The sequence below is a fragment of the Mytilus edulis genome, chromosome 2, assembly GCF_963676685.1.
Source record: "Mytilus edulis chromosome 2, xbMytEdul2.2, whole genome shotgun sequence".
Taxonomy (NCBI): Eukaryota; Metazoa; Mollusca; class Bivalvia; order Mytilida; family Mytilidae; genus Mytilus; species Mytilus edulis.
Genome location: NC_092345.1, coordinates 71,638,725 through 71,651,896, shown reverse-complemented (window position 1 = coordinate 71,651,896; position 13,172 = coordinate 71,638,725). Strand labels below are relative to the sequence as shown.

Sequence of the window (13,172 nt, the reverse complement as noted above, 5' to 3'; positions counted from 1 at the left end):
TATTTGGCATAATTTTTTTTTTTTTTTTTTATTTGTGTTCTTAATGCTTGGATTACTTTTAGTGCTTTATAATTGCTATTGCATGAATGTTAGTTTATCTGCATTTTATGTTTGCTTATATGCTTTAATTGTGCTAATTAATTGTTGTGCTTGATAACATTATTTATTTTGCATGTTTTATGTGTTTTATGTATTGTGCTTGTCTTATATGTATGTCGGATAAAAGCTCTACAGAGCTTATGTTGTATTGTTATATGTATAACCGACTTTAAATAAATCTTTTATGCTTTATGCTTTATGGTACTTTTATGTTATAAGTGTTTTGCGTAAATAGTTTTGTTATAAATAAGGCTGTTAAAATTGATTTTTTGAATTGAATCCTTTTATAGGCAACTATACACTAAGACTGTACGATAGCCTTTAAATGATTATACTCACTTCATTTGAACTGTGGTTGATAGTTGTATCATTGGGAATCATACAACATCTTATGTTTATATAAATTGTATATGGTCCATCCTTATGTCTTGTGCGATATGATAGATACTTTTCATTGTATTCATCAAACTTTGAATTATTCAATGAGAGAAGATCATCTTTAAAGCGGCTGTAAAGTAAAGGATAATGTTGGCTTCTTCTCGTTTGTCCTTTTCAACTTTTTATATGAAGTCTGTCTCATATGAATCGTATGCCAAACGAGGAGCACACTTGGTTTCCATTGGAATGCTGATTGTGTAAGTTGAAGATGAAGACATAATCTTTCAATCAGTTTAAATTGAGGCCTGGAGCTGACATGTCAGTAACTGCTAGTATTCCTTTGTTAATTTATGTATCATTGTCATTTTGTTCAGTCTCTTTTGATACATTTTCTGACTTCGGACCCGGACTGAGTTTAACTTTACGTATTGTTATGTGTTTGTTTTCTACATTTGCTAGATTTTTAGGGGAAGGGTTGTGATTTCAAAAAACATGTTTAACCCCGCCATTTTTTTTGCGCGTGTCCCAAGTCAGGAGCCTCTTAGTCTTGTATGATTTTTAATTTGTTTCTTTTATATATTTCGGAGTTTAGTATGACGTCCATCATCACTGAACTTTTGGCCCTCGGCTGTCATCTGCTCTTTGTCGGATTGTTTTCTCTTTGACACATGCCCCATTTCCATTCTCAATTTTAAGATGGTCATATCAAATTCCTATTAAATGTAAAATAGATTTAGGAAAACTCCATGTTTATTTATCTAAAGTGTTAGGCATTCACTGTTAAAACCATTTTTTTTGCTGCTACACAAAAAGTGTTACTTTGCTAACAATTTAGAAGCAAAGCGAATAATGGTGTGGTATAAGAAAGTAATAATGTTTTGTGAAGCAAAGGCTTTGAACTTACTGGTATTTGCGAACTTTCTTTTTTTCTTTTTTTTTGTTAGTATTGTTTCACATGTAAAACCTTTTAGAAGTTATTGTATGTGAATCGGACATGACAGCGTATATATAGTCTAGAAGATGTGATATGATTGCCAATGAGACAACTCTCCACAAGAGACCAAAGGACACATTAATTAACCAATATATGTCACCATGCGCGACCTTCAACAATGAACAAAGCACTAACCGCATAGTCAGCTATAAAAAGCCCCGAAATGACAAATGTAAAACAATTCAAACAAGAAAACTAACGGCATAATTTATGAACAACTAATGAACGAAAACGAATAAGTAACACACCAACGAACGCCAGCAATTGAATTACAGGCTCCTGACTTGGGACAGGTACATACATACAGAATGTGGCGGGGTTGAACATGTAAGTTGGATCCGGCCTTTCCCCTATACGTGAGACAGCGGTGTAACAGTACCACATAAGAACGAACTATAAAAGGGAGTTTGGTTTTAAACTCATAGTAATTGAGTATTCATGTATCTACCTTTATGTAAGACATTCATCGTTGATTTTCAGAAACAGGCTTACAAAAAAGAACACTGTCCTCGATGCAGACAAGATGAGTTTCTTCTTGGATCAGGCCACATAGTTTTGCTTATATAAAATTGTACAGTAATGTATAGGAGTACCAAAACTTATAAATACACCTCAATGGTCTTAAATTGTTAATATCACATCAATATTATCTGATAAGTGTATAAATAAAACCGTTGCGTCTTTTAAAGAGTTTCATTATATTTTAGATATCGTCTTTGTGGTTTATTCATTACTGCACATTTGGGTTACAGTAAATTTAGGTTTGTTCAAGACATTTAAGGAATTTTGAGAATGTTGCATCTTTGTACATGTAAATAACGGTAAAAAGCAGTCGGAAATAGATTGTTACTGACTGGTGGCGAATTTTCTGAATGGTTCTGAATTTTATGCCGTGGATAAGTCTGAAAATCAATAGAAATAAAGAGTATAACTTAAAAAATATCGATCAGTATTTGAAGAACTCTTAAGATCCAAATGATCTTTGCAGATTAAAATTGGGCTACTTGGGAGAGCTAGAAATACTTTTGGTTAAATAAAACAATAACCGTGAGCCTCAAACGTCACAGATAGTTTTACTCATGTATAGATATATTATTAGACACAACTGTAAATATATTTTTTTTTCTCACCAAAACCATCCCTCTATTGTTAAAAATCTTGAGACACTATTCAATGTGCGTATAGCGTCTTATCAGTAAAATAAAATTGAGAAAGGCATTGATTCCAAAACGTTTGCTCACTTACAGCATCTTAATTTTTAAACATACACACATCGATCATCTACTCAGAAAGATTATGATTATACACAATCAGATATAACTTTACGTACACCGATTATCAAACCTGGCCTTGAAAGGATTTTCCTATTTTTTGGCTATTTTCTTTCCATAAAGCTTTAACTGTATCGTTACTTATATATCCTGTGCTTTCAAATATTAGACTTTGAACGTTACTGATGAATGTTAATCCAGTAAAGCGCCCCAAACGCATGAAATTATTCAATGTGATGTTTTTACAGCACTGAATTGATACCTTTATTAGTCAGTGGACTATCAGTCCCTTAGGGTATAATCAGCTCACTAGTCAGTACTTTGGTACTGACATGATTTACAATCTATCTAAATTGCCCGTTTATAAATTTTGAAATTATTAAGAAACTAAGGTATAAACTCCCTCATGTACATTTCGCTTTAAATGAATTTGACTAATATTTGGTATTTTATGTCATAAAATTTTTCAATTATGTCAGTGCCTATACATCCTCGGCTTTCAAATATAAGGCTCTGAGGGTTCCTGGTGTAGATAAATCCAGATAAGCGCTTCGAACGCTTACAATTATTCAATGTGTTGTTTTCATTTTGTTTCATCTTTGATACGGTTGAGTATTTTAATAATGTGAAGTTGGTTCTTCTTATAAATAATCCATCGACAAAACTTGGAATTTACTATTGTTTAAAAGAAATACAATTGCCAGAGTCTTCAAAAGATTAAAAAAAAAATATCTTTAATGTTAAATGCGATTCAAAAATGTATTATTTCTAAAATAACAAGTGAAACTGCGAGCTACTGCTCACTGATGATACCCCCGCCGCAAGTGGATAATATTAATAGTGTAAAAATATGCAAGTGTTCGGTAAACAGGAAGTTGTCGAGTGATGAATCTGAAAACGCATCACACGGTATAGCTGACTTATATAAATCCTGAAACCAAATTTCAGAAATCCTTGTATTGTAGTTCCTGAGAAAATTTTGACGAAAATTTTCAACTTGGCTATCATGTGTAAAATCAGACAAGTGTTCGGTAAACAGGAAGTTGTCAAGTGATGAATCTGAAAACGCATCACACGGTATGACTGACATATATAAATGTTGATACCAAATTACAGAAAGGGTGGATGTGTAGTTCCTGAGAAAAATGTGACGAAAGTTTCATGGGACGGACTGACTGACGGACGGACTGATGGACGGACTGACGGACGGACTGACAGACAGAGGTAAAACAGTATACCCCCCCTTTTTTAAAGCGGGGGTATAATTAAATAAGTGAGCTGTATATCATACACATACATTAATTCCATGAATATAGGTTACAAATTTGAAAAATGAGAAAATATAGTTTATAACGGTTTTGTTATTATGTTGAGACTATGTCACTGCTATAAATAATGATTTTAATTTTATATTTCATTTACATCCATATGATAATTTATACATACCAGTTTTATAGAGTCACATTTTCTATTATTGACTATTTGTGGATTCTTATAAATACTACATATAACTTTTGGACTATTTTCAATCTCGGTCTATTTCTGATATTTATTCTTACATACCTTTGATTTTTTTAACCCTATATGCTAAAACTGCCTTTGTAAATTTTAAAATTGTTTGCATGCACATTGAACGTTATGTGACGTATAAATATTTCTGAAGTCAGACACACAAATCAATGAATGTGTTTGTAGGTGGAAGTTTGTTGTGTTCTGTTGGCTTGTTCCTTTTAAAATTGTTATACGATGATGACTGATGTACCCATATTTTAACTATTTTATTTATTGTGTCGGTTTAGTTTACGCATCAATGTAAATATAACGGAATTTGATGAGACTGTTATCAAAGTGAGAGGGTTAGCGCTATAAAACCAGGTTTAATCCACCATTTTCTACATTTGAAAATGCCTGTACCAAGTCAGGAATATGACAGTTCTTGTCCATTCGATTTTGATGCGTTTTGTTATTTGATTTTACCATGTGATTATGGACTTTCCGCATTGATTTTCCTCTAAGTTCAGTATTTTTGTGATTTTACCTTTTTCTGCTTAGATACTCGTAGACAAAAGAATGATGAACATGAAATACAACTTCAGCAAAGACAATCTTGTCCAGCGGGGTACAAGTACGTTGAAGTTGAAGGGTGTGTTATCGAGTTAACAGGTATGTTTGTATATACGTTAAGAAACGTTTTATGGAAATCATTAACGTCATTGATTTATTAAAACTTTCTAAAATGTATTCGGAATTTATTCTTTGCGATATCAATCTCAATAAAATGTGATGCCTTGATTGTGTATTTCTCCTGTACTATTTGATTTAAATATTTAATAGTATGAAGGACGCCTCCTGGTGCGGGAATTTCTCGTTGCATTGAAGACCTGTTGGTGACCTTCTGCTGTTGTCTGCTCTATGGTCGGGTTGTTGTCTCTTTGGCACATTCCCCATTTCCATTCTCAATTTTTATTATGTAATAGTTTCTTTTATAAAATAGATGTTTTCAATAATTTCATTTTTTTTGTATTCCATTTCGAACGTATTTGTGTTCTTTGTAATTTAGAGCTTGTATTCAACAAACATTTGTAAAACAAATAAAAAACAGCTGAACAAAACACTGATCGTAATGCATTTGTTTTTATTGATAGGTAGTTCAAATATGGGCAGTGGCGGATGTTGCAATCAAGGAACTGCATGACATATATGTCTCTCACAGAATTCACTGAATCATCAGTGTTGCTTAGTTGATCTTTATCTTGTATTATAACTGTTAATTTATTTTTGACAAATTAAATCCCTAAAGAAGTGAAATACTATAATAAATTGATTCTGAATAAAACATGCCAGCCGTTTAGCACAAACTTCAAAACATCAATTACATTAATATTTTCAAAATTGTAAATATTGGTGCTTCGTCCTTTTCGTTGTCTTTTTGAAATATAAATCTTAAACATGATAATTGCAGTTATGGATAAAAATGTAAAACTTTGAACTAAACATAAGTATTTGTTCATTATATTATGTACTTACAGACGGGGTCTGTAACAACTGAATACAAATAAGTATCAACTATATCCTTTTATATTTGAAACAAAGTACAGTTGTCTTTGTACAATTAATGTTTTACTTTCATTGAAATAGTTTGAGCATTCCTTTAGACGCCTACATTTTGCACTGTAATTTTAGAAGACCAACTCTTAACGCCTTCTATTTTGTATTTTCTTCTCTATTTAAAAAAAAATGTGTTTAGGTTCGTGAATAGTTCTATTATTTGACTAATCCCCGTAGAAAAGTCCTGCTATTGTTTTATGTCCCTTTGTAAAGTTTTATTGTTTTGAAATAATTGAAATAATATAGCATGATCGACCTAAAACATTTGTGTCTAAAATCAACAAATACAATTGGGAATGGAAAAGTGGAATGATTGTCAAGAGAAAATAGCTCGAGCAAAAACCAGAAAACAGCCAAAATCCACAAATGGGTCATCAACACAGCGATAAAATCTGGCACCCGGAGGCGGACTTCAGCTGTCCCTTTCAAAATGTATACTGTTTTTGTCATTCGTTAACTCCGAACCACAGAAAAAAAAATCATTCAAGACTAACAAAAGCCAGAGGTTCCTGATTTTCGAAAGGCGTAAAAATGCAGCGGAGTCAAACATGTTTAGGGAGATCTGAAACCCTCCCTGTAGTTCTGATAATGTGGAATCAAACAACACAAAGATATACGCGCAGTTAAACTTAGTTAAGAAGAAGTCCGAGTCCGATGTTAGGTACGGTAACAGATAAAACTCAGAAAATGACAATGATGAACAAAAATAAACAAAGGACTCCGAACAGTTACTGACAAGCCAACTTTAGACCTCAATTAAACTGATTGAACGATGAAGTCTTCATCATATGAAAATCAAGCACAATTCTTCTCGTATTTGGTTTAGTATCATATCATCATAAAATATACGAGAAGAAACTAACAGTTATGAAGAATATAACTGGCTTAAAAATAAATGTGTTTATTTCCGTCGCAAAGACCCTATTAGTACACCAATATTAAATATCATCTTTCATGACTCAACAACAGTATTATAACTATGTCTCTTCTGAATAAGTCTGTTTAAATGTTTGATTAGTTTTTTTAGGTGAATGACAACATTGTTGTGCTTTGTATAGAGTATTTCAATAACATATTGGATGTGAAATACCTGAAAGTATAAAAAAAAAATATCTATCAAGTTTAGACAAATATTTTTGTAAAGAACTTTTATTAATAACTGTTATAAATATCAATTTTATTCAAAAATCGTTTCTTCTTTAAATATGCACGGTGTAACTAATGTTTTAAATGCCTAGTTTTGTGTACACTTAATCTACACAAGGCCTACATCGAGTATCGACTGCATGTAGACAAAACATGATCTACACTACATGTAAACATTGAGTTTTATCAATGGGAACGTAATTTTGTTTAGTTTACGTGTGAGTTACACTTACACAACACCGAGTTTAGGTCAATGTAAACACGGCCTAAGATGTTTGCACATTGATTTATATTTACGAATAATGTCCTTGTGCCGATGAGGAAATTAAGTTAAAGTTTTGTTAAAACCAAATGAATCGTGTCTTACCCTAGCGAAGTGTTTTTTTTTAGTTTTTCACGTGGATATTTTGCTTATTGAGTTGACATATCAATGCAAAATTCGTAATTACAAGAAACGACAAAGAACAATTGATATAACAATTTTGAAACAAGCCCTTTTCAACTTTTTCCGGTACTCAGCCAATTTCAAAATTTTCAACACATGTAAGGTAAAATAATAAGAATAAAATTGAGACCCCTATATTACCCCTTCTGTTACTTACAAAAAAAATTGTATACCATTATCATGAGATCTCATAAACATGTGTGACCCCGCCGCATTTATGCGCCTAAAATCACATTATATAAATAGACATTTTATTAATATAAAAATGAAGATGTGGTATGAATGCCAATGAGACAACTGTCCACAAGACACCAAAAATGACACAGAAGTTAACATTTATAGGTCACCGTACGGCCTTTAATAATGAACAAAGCCAATACCACATAGTCAGCTTTAAAAGGTCACGAAATGACAATGTAAAACAATTCAAACGAGAAAACTAACGGCCCTATTCATATAAAAAAAATGAACGAAAAACAAATATGTTTATTGTTTATTGTAAATGTTTATTTTTGAAAGTAACGCTTGTACATTGTATTTGCATTTTGTTTGTCGTCCATCCAAATATTACCCTGATAAGTTCACCCCACCATTACCATATGTACTGCCGTCATCTACAATTGTGTAAATATTATTACATTGTATCAAGAAATAAAATTAAAAGTATGGTCCATTAAAATACTGCAGCAGAACATATATTATGTTCAACATCGTAGCAACAACATAACACAATATCGTATAACATGTATAATTAACTTTACGAGATAACATTATTATGACCATGAACCGGTCTTTGTGCTAGACCGGCAAGCTGAAGCGATTTGCAATGTAATGTTTCACAAAAATATCTTTGCAGTAAGACATACAAACATATTTTTTAAATGAAAATAACTTAGTCTAAACTTTACCTAATTTACCGCAGTGGATAATAAAAAAATCAGAGGATGTGGTATAATTACCAAATGACATTAGAAACCAACTATAGTTCCCTGTACGACTTTCAACAACGGGAAAAAAACCATACCGCATATTCAACTACAAAAGGCCCCGAAATGACAAATGTAAAATAATTCAAACGAGAAAATTAACGGCCTGATTTATGTAAAAAACAACAGTCAAAAAAATACATATACGATATTTAGCAAGGACGACAACCATTGACATATAGTTTCCCGACTTGACAGAGGCATATACAGAATGTGGCGTGGTGGAAGATATTTGGGATGTTAAAAAGCATGTATCTACATATTGTAGAACCGTGAATGTGCATATTTGTACGTTTATAACAATGATAAAATGTTGGTTTTAATTTATAAAATCAATATCTATACCAATAAAAACAATATTTTAATATCTAATTCCAGTGTTCAATTTGGTAATTTTTTATAATAAGTTTATTTAGAGGATTGATTAGTTTACTCGGATGGTATCTGAATCCGGGCTTTGTAACAAAATCTTCGTTAGAATACGGATGTGCTATCTCGTTTGAAATAAGTTTTCTACAGGTACAGCTTAACTTACAAATCATATTTTTGTATCGATGGACAAATTTAGTAAGTTTTTTAAAAGTTATTTGTAATAACGAAATCCCTGACTTAATAATATGCAAGTAATAGGTAGACTACGTTCGTTTAAATTCAAAACGTCACATAAACACAAGCATGAATATTGACTGAATGACTGAACACGACTAAAACATATTTGTTCAGATGATGTTTAGATCAAAACGATCATCTAAGACTACGAACTCATTTTACTTGTGTAAGCAAACAAATGAAAAGAAAAAAAAACCAATTTATATGATTTTGTTACAACCGAAATATATCGAATTTTAAATTGTCTAGTCACACATTTAACAAAATGATTTTTGCACGTTAACCTCGACAATCACTGAAAAAATATAACTTTTCGAAGTGCACATCTGTTGCAATATAATTTGTTACCGTTAATGATGTAAGCCGATGTTTAACACTGATTTATCATCATACTCTATCTACTGTTTAAACTTTGTTATACATTTAAACAAATCAGCATTTAGTTTAGACTTGACAATGTCAAGTAAAAATGAAATGATATTTATTAATTATTAGATAAACGAAATTGTCTTGCCTTCAACGCACATGTTGGTTGCCTCGTCACAAACTAATCCCGTTGAACATACACAGGTGTTTGGATTGGTACCATCTTGAACTGGTATAACATAACCTGAAAAAAGATAGTAACGTCGATCACCGATATTTTAAATGTATTCATGTAAAGTAGCATATCGTTTATTTACTATAATAGCTATATGTAATACTTCCAATAAAAAAAAAGAGATTTTACTCATAACTTAAATATTTCATTTATATATCTCAAAGGTTAACTGAAGTAAGCAAAGTTTGCATTATGTAAGGACTTGCTACACTACGACTGAACCAATAATCAGATCCCATCGAAAGAAAATTGCTTTATTTATAAATGGCTCGTTGATACTTTCAGTCATAAACATCTTTTCTAATTGTAACTATGGCTAGAGTCAACATTTTTATGGGCTATTACATTAAGGGCATACGATACAGTTATAGGGGAGGTAATGATGTTGCTAACGTAAATTGTTATTTTCACGACGTCAAACTATAACTTATCGGGAGAAGATTCAGTTTCGACTGATTTTGATCATTCAAACTTATTTAACTTGAAAACGAGTTCATTGACCCCTCTTTTTGAAAAATGCCACTTGGTTTGATTACGGGAGAAGATTATGTGTGCCAAATTTCATGATACACGTAACGTAAATAGTGCAATTTTTTTTTTAAATATGATAAATATACAGCAAAAAAGGATGTTTTTTCTACATTCATGAACATTTGATAAATATGAGTTTTTTCTGATTTAAAAATGTATGAATTTTAAGGATTCTTATAAAATACAGAAATTACAAATTATTTAACAAAAAAGAAATTGTGTTTATCTTTTAAAACAAAAAAGTTATGTCTTTCGTTCGAAATGGAAAATACGGCCACAAATCCTACTTTTGAGCAAATATACAAAACTTCAACCTCTTTTTACTAAAAAAAGTAGCACATAAAGGTTTATTTTTAATGCACATTTTACTTAATCAGGTAAATAATAGTCTTTATGGATTTTTTTTTTTATCAAAATGTAAATACGGGATTGAAACTGTATCGTATGCCCTTTAATTGAATATTACTGCATAGAAGCAATAAAATACATATATCTCCTCAGTGATGATCGATGACTATATGTTGAAAATCCAAATACAAAGAAGATATTATTTAAAAAAAAATTAAAACAAAAATTAAAAGGAAACTTAAATCAAAAAAATATTTTTTAATCCGTTGACAGTATAACCAACATTTTTTTTCTTACTATCCGTGTCAAACTATAAAAATATATATATCAACTTTTATTCAAGGCTGCATTTTAAAAACATTTTTTTACGTCCACACTTTCCATGTGTCTTTGAAAATCCCATAACAAAAAAGGAGAACGACGACACACAGCGGCCAACAAAAAAAATCATCTATCGAATTCAAACAAATAACTTTTGACAAAAAGAAAACAAGATCACTGACAACAACACACTATTTATTGAACAGAACATAAAAATAGGACTAAGGACTTAGAATGAGGAAGCAATTTTTATATTGCAAATATTGCAGATCTTTAACATTCTATGTGTCAACACTTGATCAAACTAACTTAAACCATGAACTGATGGTAATTTTTTTCTTATAAATTTTCCGATTTTCTATTCTGATGTTATTATGTAGAAATAAGAAGATCTGTTATGATTGTCAATGAGACAATTCTTTACAAGAGCCCAAATGACACAGACATTAACCACTATATGTAATGTGACCTACCGAATTAGACTATTTACCGGATTTGTTATCACATAAGCAACACGACGGGTGCCGCATGTTGAGCAGGATCTGCTTACCCATCCGGAGCACCTGAGATTACCCATAGTTTTTTGGTGGGGTTCGTGTTGTTTATTCTTTATTGTTCTATGTTGTGTCGTTTGTGCTGTTGTTTGTTTGTCTTTTTCATTTTTAGCCACGGCGTTGTCAGTTTGTTTAAGATTTATGAGTTTGGCTGTCCCTTTGGTATCTTTTGTCCCTCTTTTACAGTACAGCCTTCCCCAATGAGTAAAACCAATACCGCTTATACAGTTATAAAAATGGCCCCGAAATGACAAATGTAAAACAAAATAAACGAGAAAACTAAAGGCCTGAATTATGTACAAAGTAATGATTCAAAAGCAAATATGGTATACAGAAATAAACGACAATCTCTAAATTACAGGCTTCAGAATTTGAGAAGACACATACAGAATTGGGGCAAAGTTAATTCAGTTAGCGGACACCTACCCAACCCTTAACCATTGGCATTGAACAAACTATAACACCGATTGAAAGTGCTTAACTAATCACAATGATACAAATCAATTTTGCATTGTGACGTTTACATCACATCTCATTCATAAATATCAAATTTGATTTTTATTAAATTTGATACTAATTAAGAAGTATGTCTTTAAAACGGTAGTATCAAAATGATTTTTTTTTAATTATATTAAGTACATACCATTTACTAGCTGGTGTGTATTAAGAAACAACACACACAAGAAAAGAACTGGAATCAATCTGCTGTACATTTTCGCCGTCCTCTTTCTTCAAGTTCCTTAATAGTGATAACTTGATTTTATCCGTACAGAGCTAATATATATATATATGTATATGACGTGCATATGCATTATGATTATAATCCATTTCAATTATTTTTGATTATGCTGACTTGAAAGCTGTTTACAAGAAGATGCTCGTAATATTTAGAATGAAGCACAATGCATAAATACTTGTACCTAATGCATCCCTCTAAAATATTTTTGTTTGTTACTTCACAGTTGGATAAGTCTTTGTTTAGGTGTAGAGAGATGTTATTAAGTAACATTTCAAAGATTTGAAAGAAAATCAAATTTATCGGAGGGTCAACAGCTCGTCTACATCTGTAATAAGTTGCTATTCAAGAGTCTGCAGCTGCTACTAAGACTTTGAAAAACGTCTCCAGTGTCTAAGCAGAAAGTTTTTCTAATAGAAGTATGTCTAAAACCGTCTCCTCCCTTTTCTAAAAAAAAGTTCGTCAAGACCTTGTTGATAAATTTTCCGTATCAACTTCACAAACCATGCATGATGGTGTATATAGATTAAGTACTGTCGTTGTTTGTCATCGTTATCACGTGTTATTCATATACAGAAATTATCTATTATAAGCCGCTGAGGATCGTCGTGTGAATTATTCGAAATACTGAGGATTTTATTATCGCAGGCATAGATTACCTTAGACGTAAATGGCACAACTTTTTGAATTTAGGTTCCTAAATGCTATTTATCTTTATACTTGTTATACTCCATCACGCCCTAATAAACAGGCGACATAGGAATCGAAAGTTCAAAATTGACAAGTTGGAATCATGTAATTTGTCGTAAAGTTTTTTTTCTCAATTCATCCTAATTGGCACAGTTTTGATGTAAGTCAGGATTTGAAGCAGCAGACGTAACTGACGTATAGGAACAAGTGGACAAGATGGGGAACACAGTTGGTTTTCATGTAAATTCCGAATGTGACATTGTGCGAAACCGTAATTATGAATTCCTATTAAATGTGAAATAAATTTGTGATTTGTTATGCAATTATTTAAGGATGTCAAAATATTTCAGAGCTC

General features: G+C 31.6%; 1 long non-coding RNA gene across 1 annotated transcript; it reads right to left on the bottom strand.

Annotated features, from left to right (window-relative positions):
- Positions 1 to 7,917: 7,917 nt before the first annotated feature.
- LOC139510670 (uncharacterized) lies at positions 7,918 to 12,174 on the bottom strand. Its single transcript, XR_011661950.1, has 3 exons — positions 12,035 to 12,174; positions 9,551 to 9,646; positions 7,918 to 8,055 (listed from the first exon to the last, which is right to left on the bottom strand). It is a non-coding gene; the product is annotated as an uncharacterized lncRNA (long non-coding RNA).
- Positions 12,175 to 13,172: the final 998 nt, after the last annotated feature.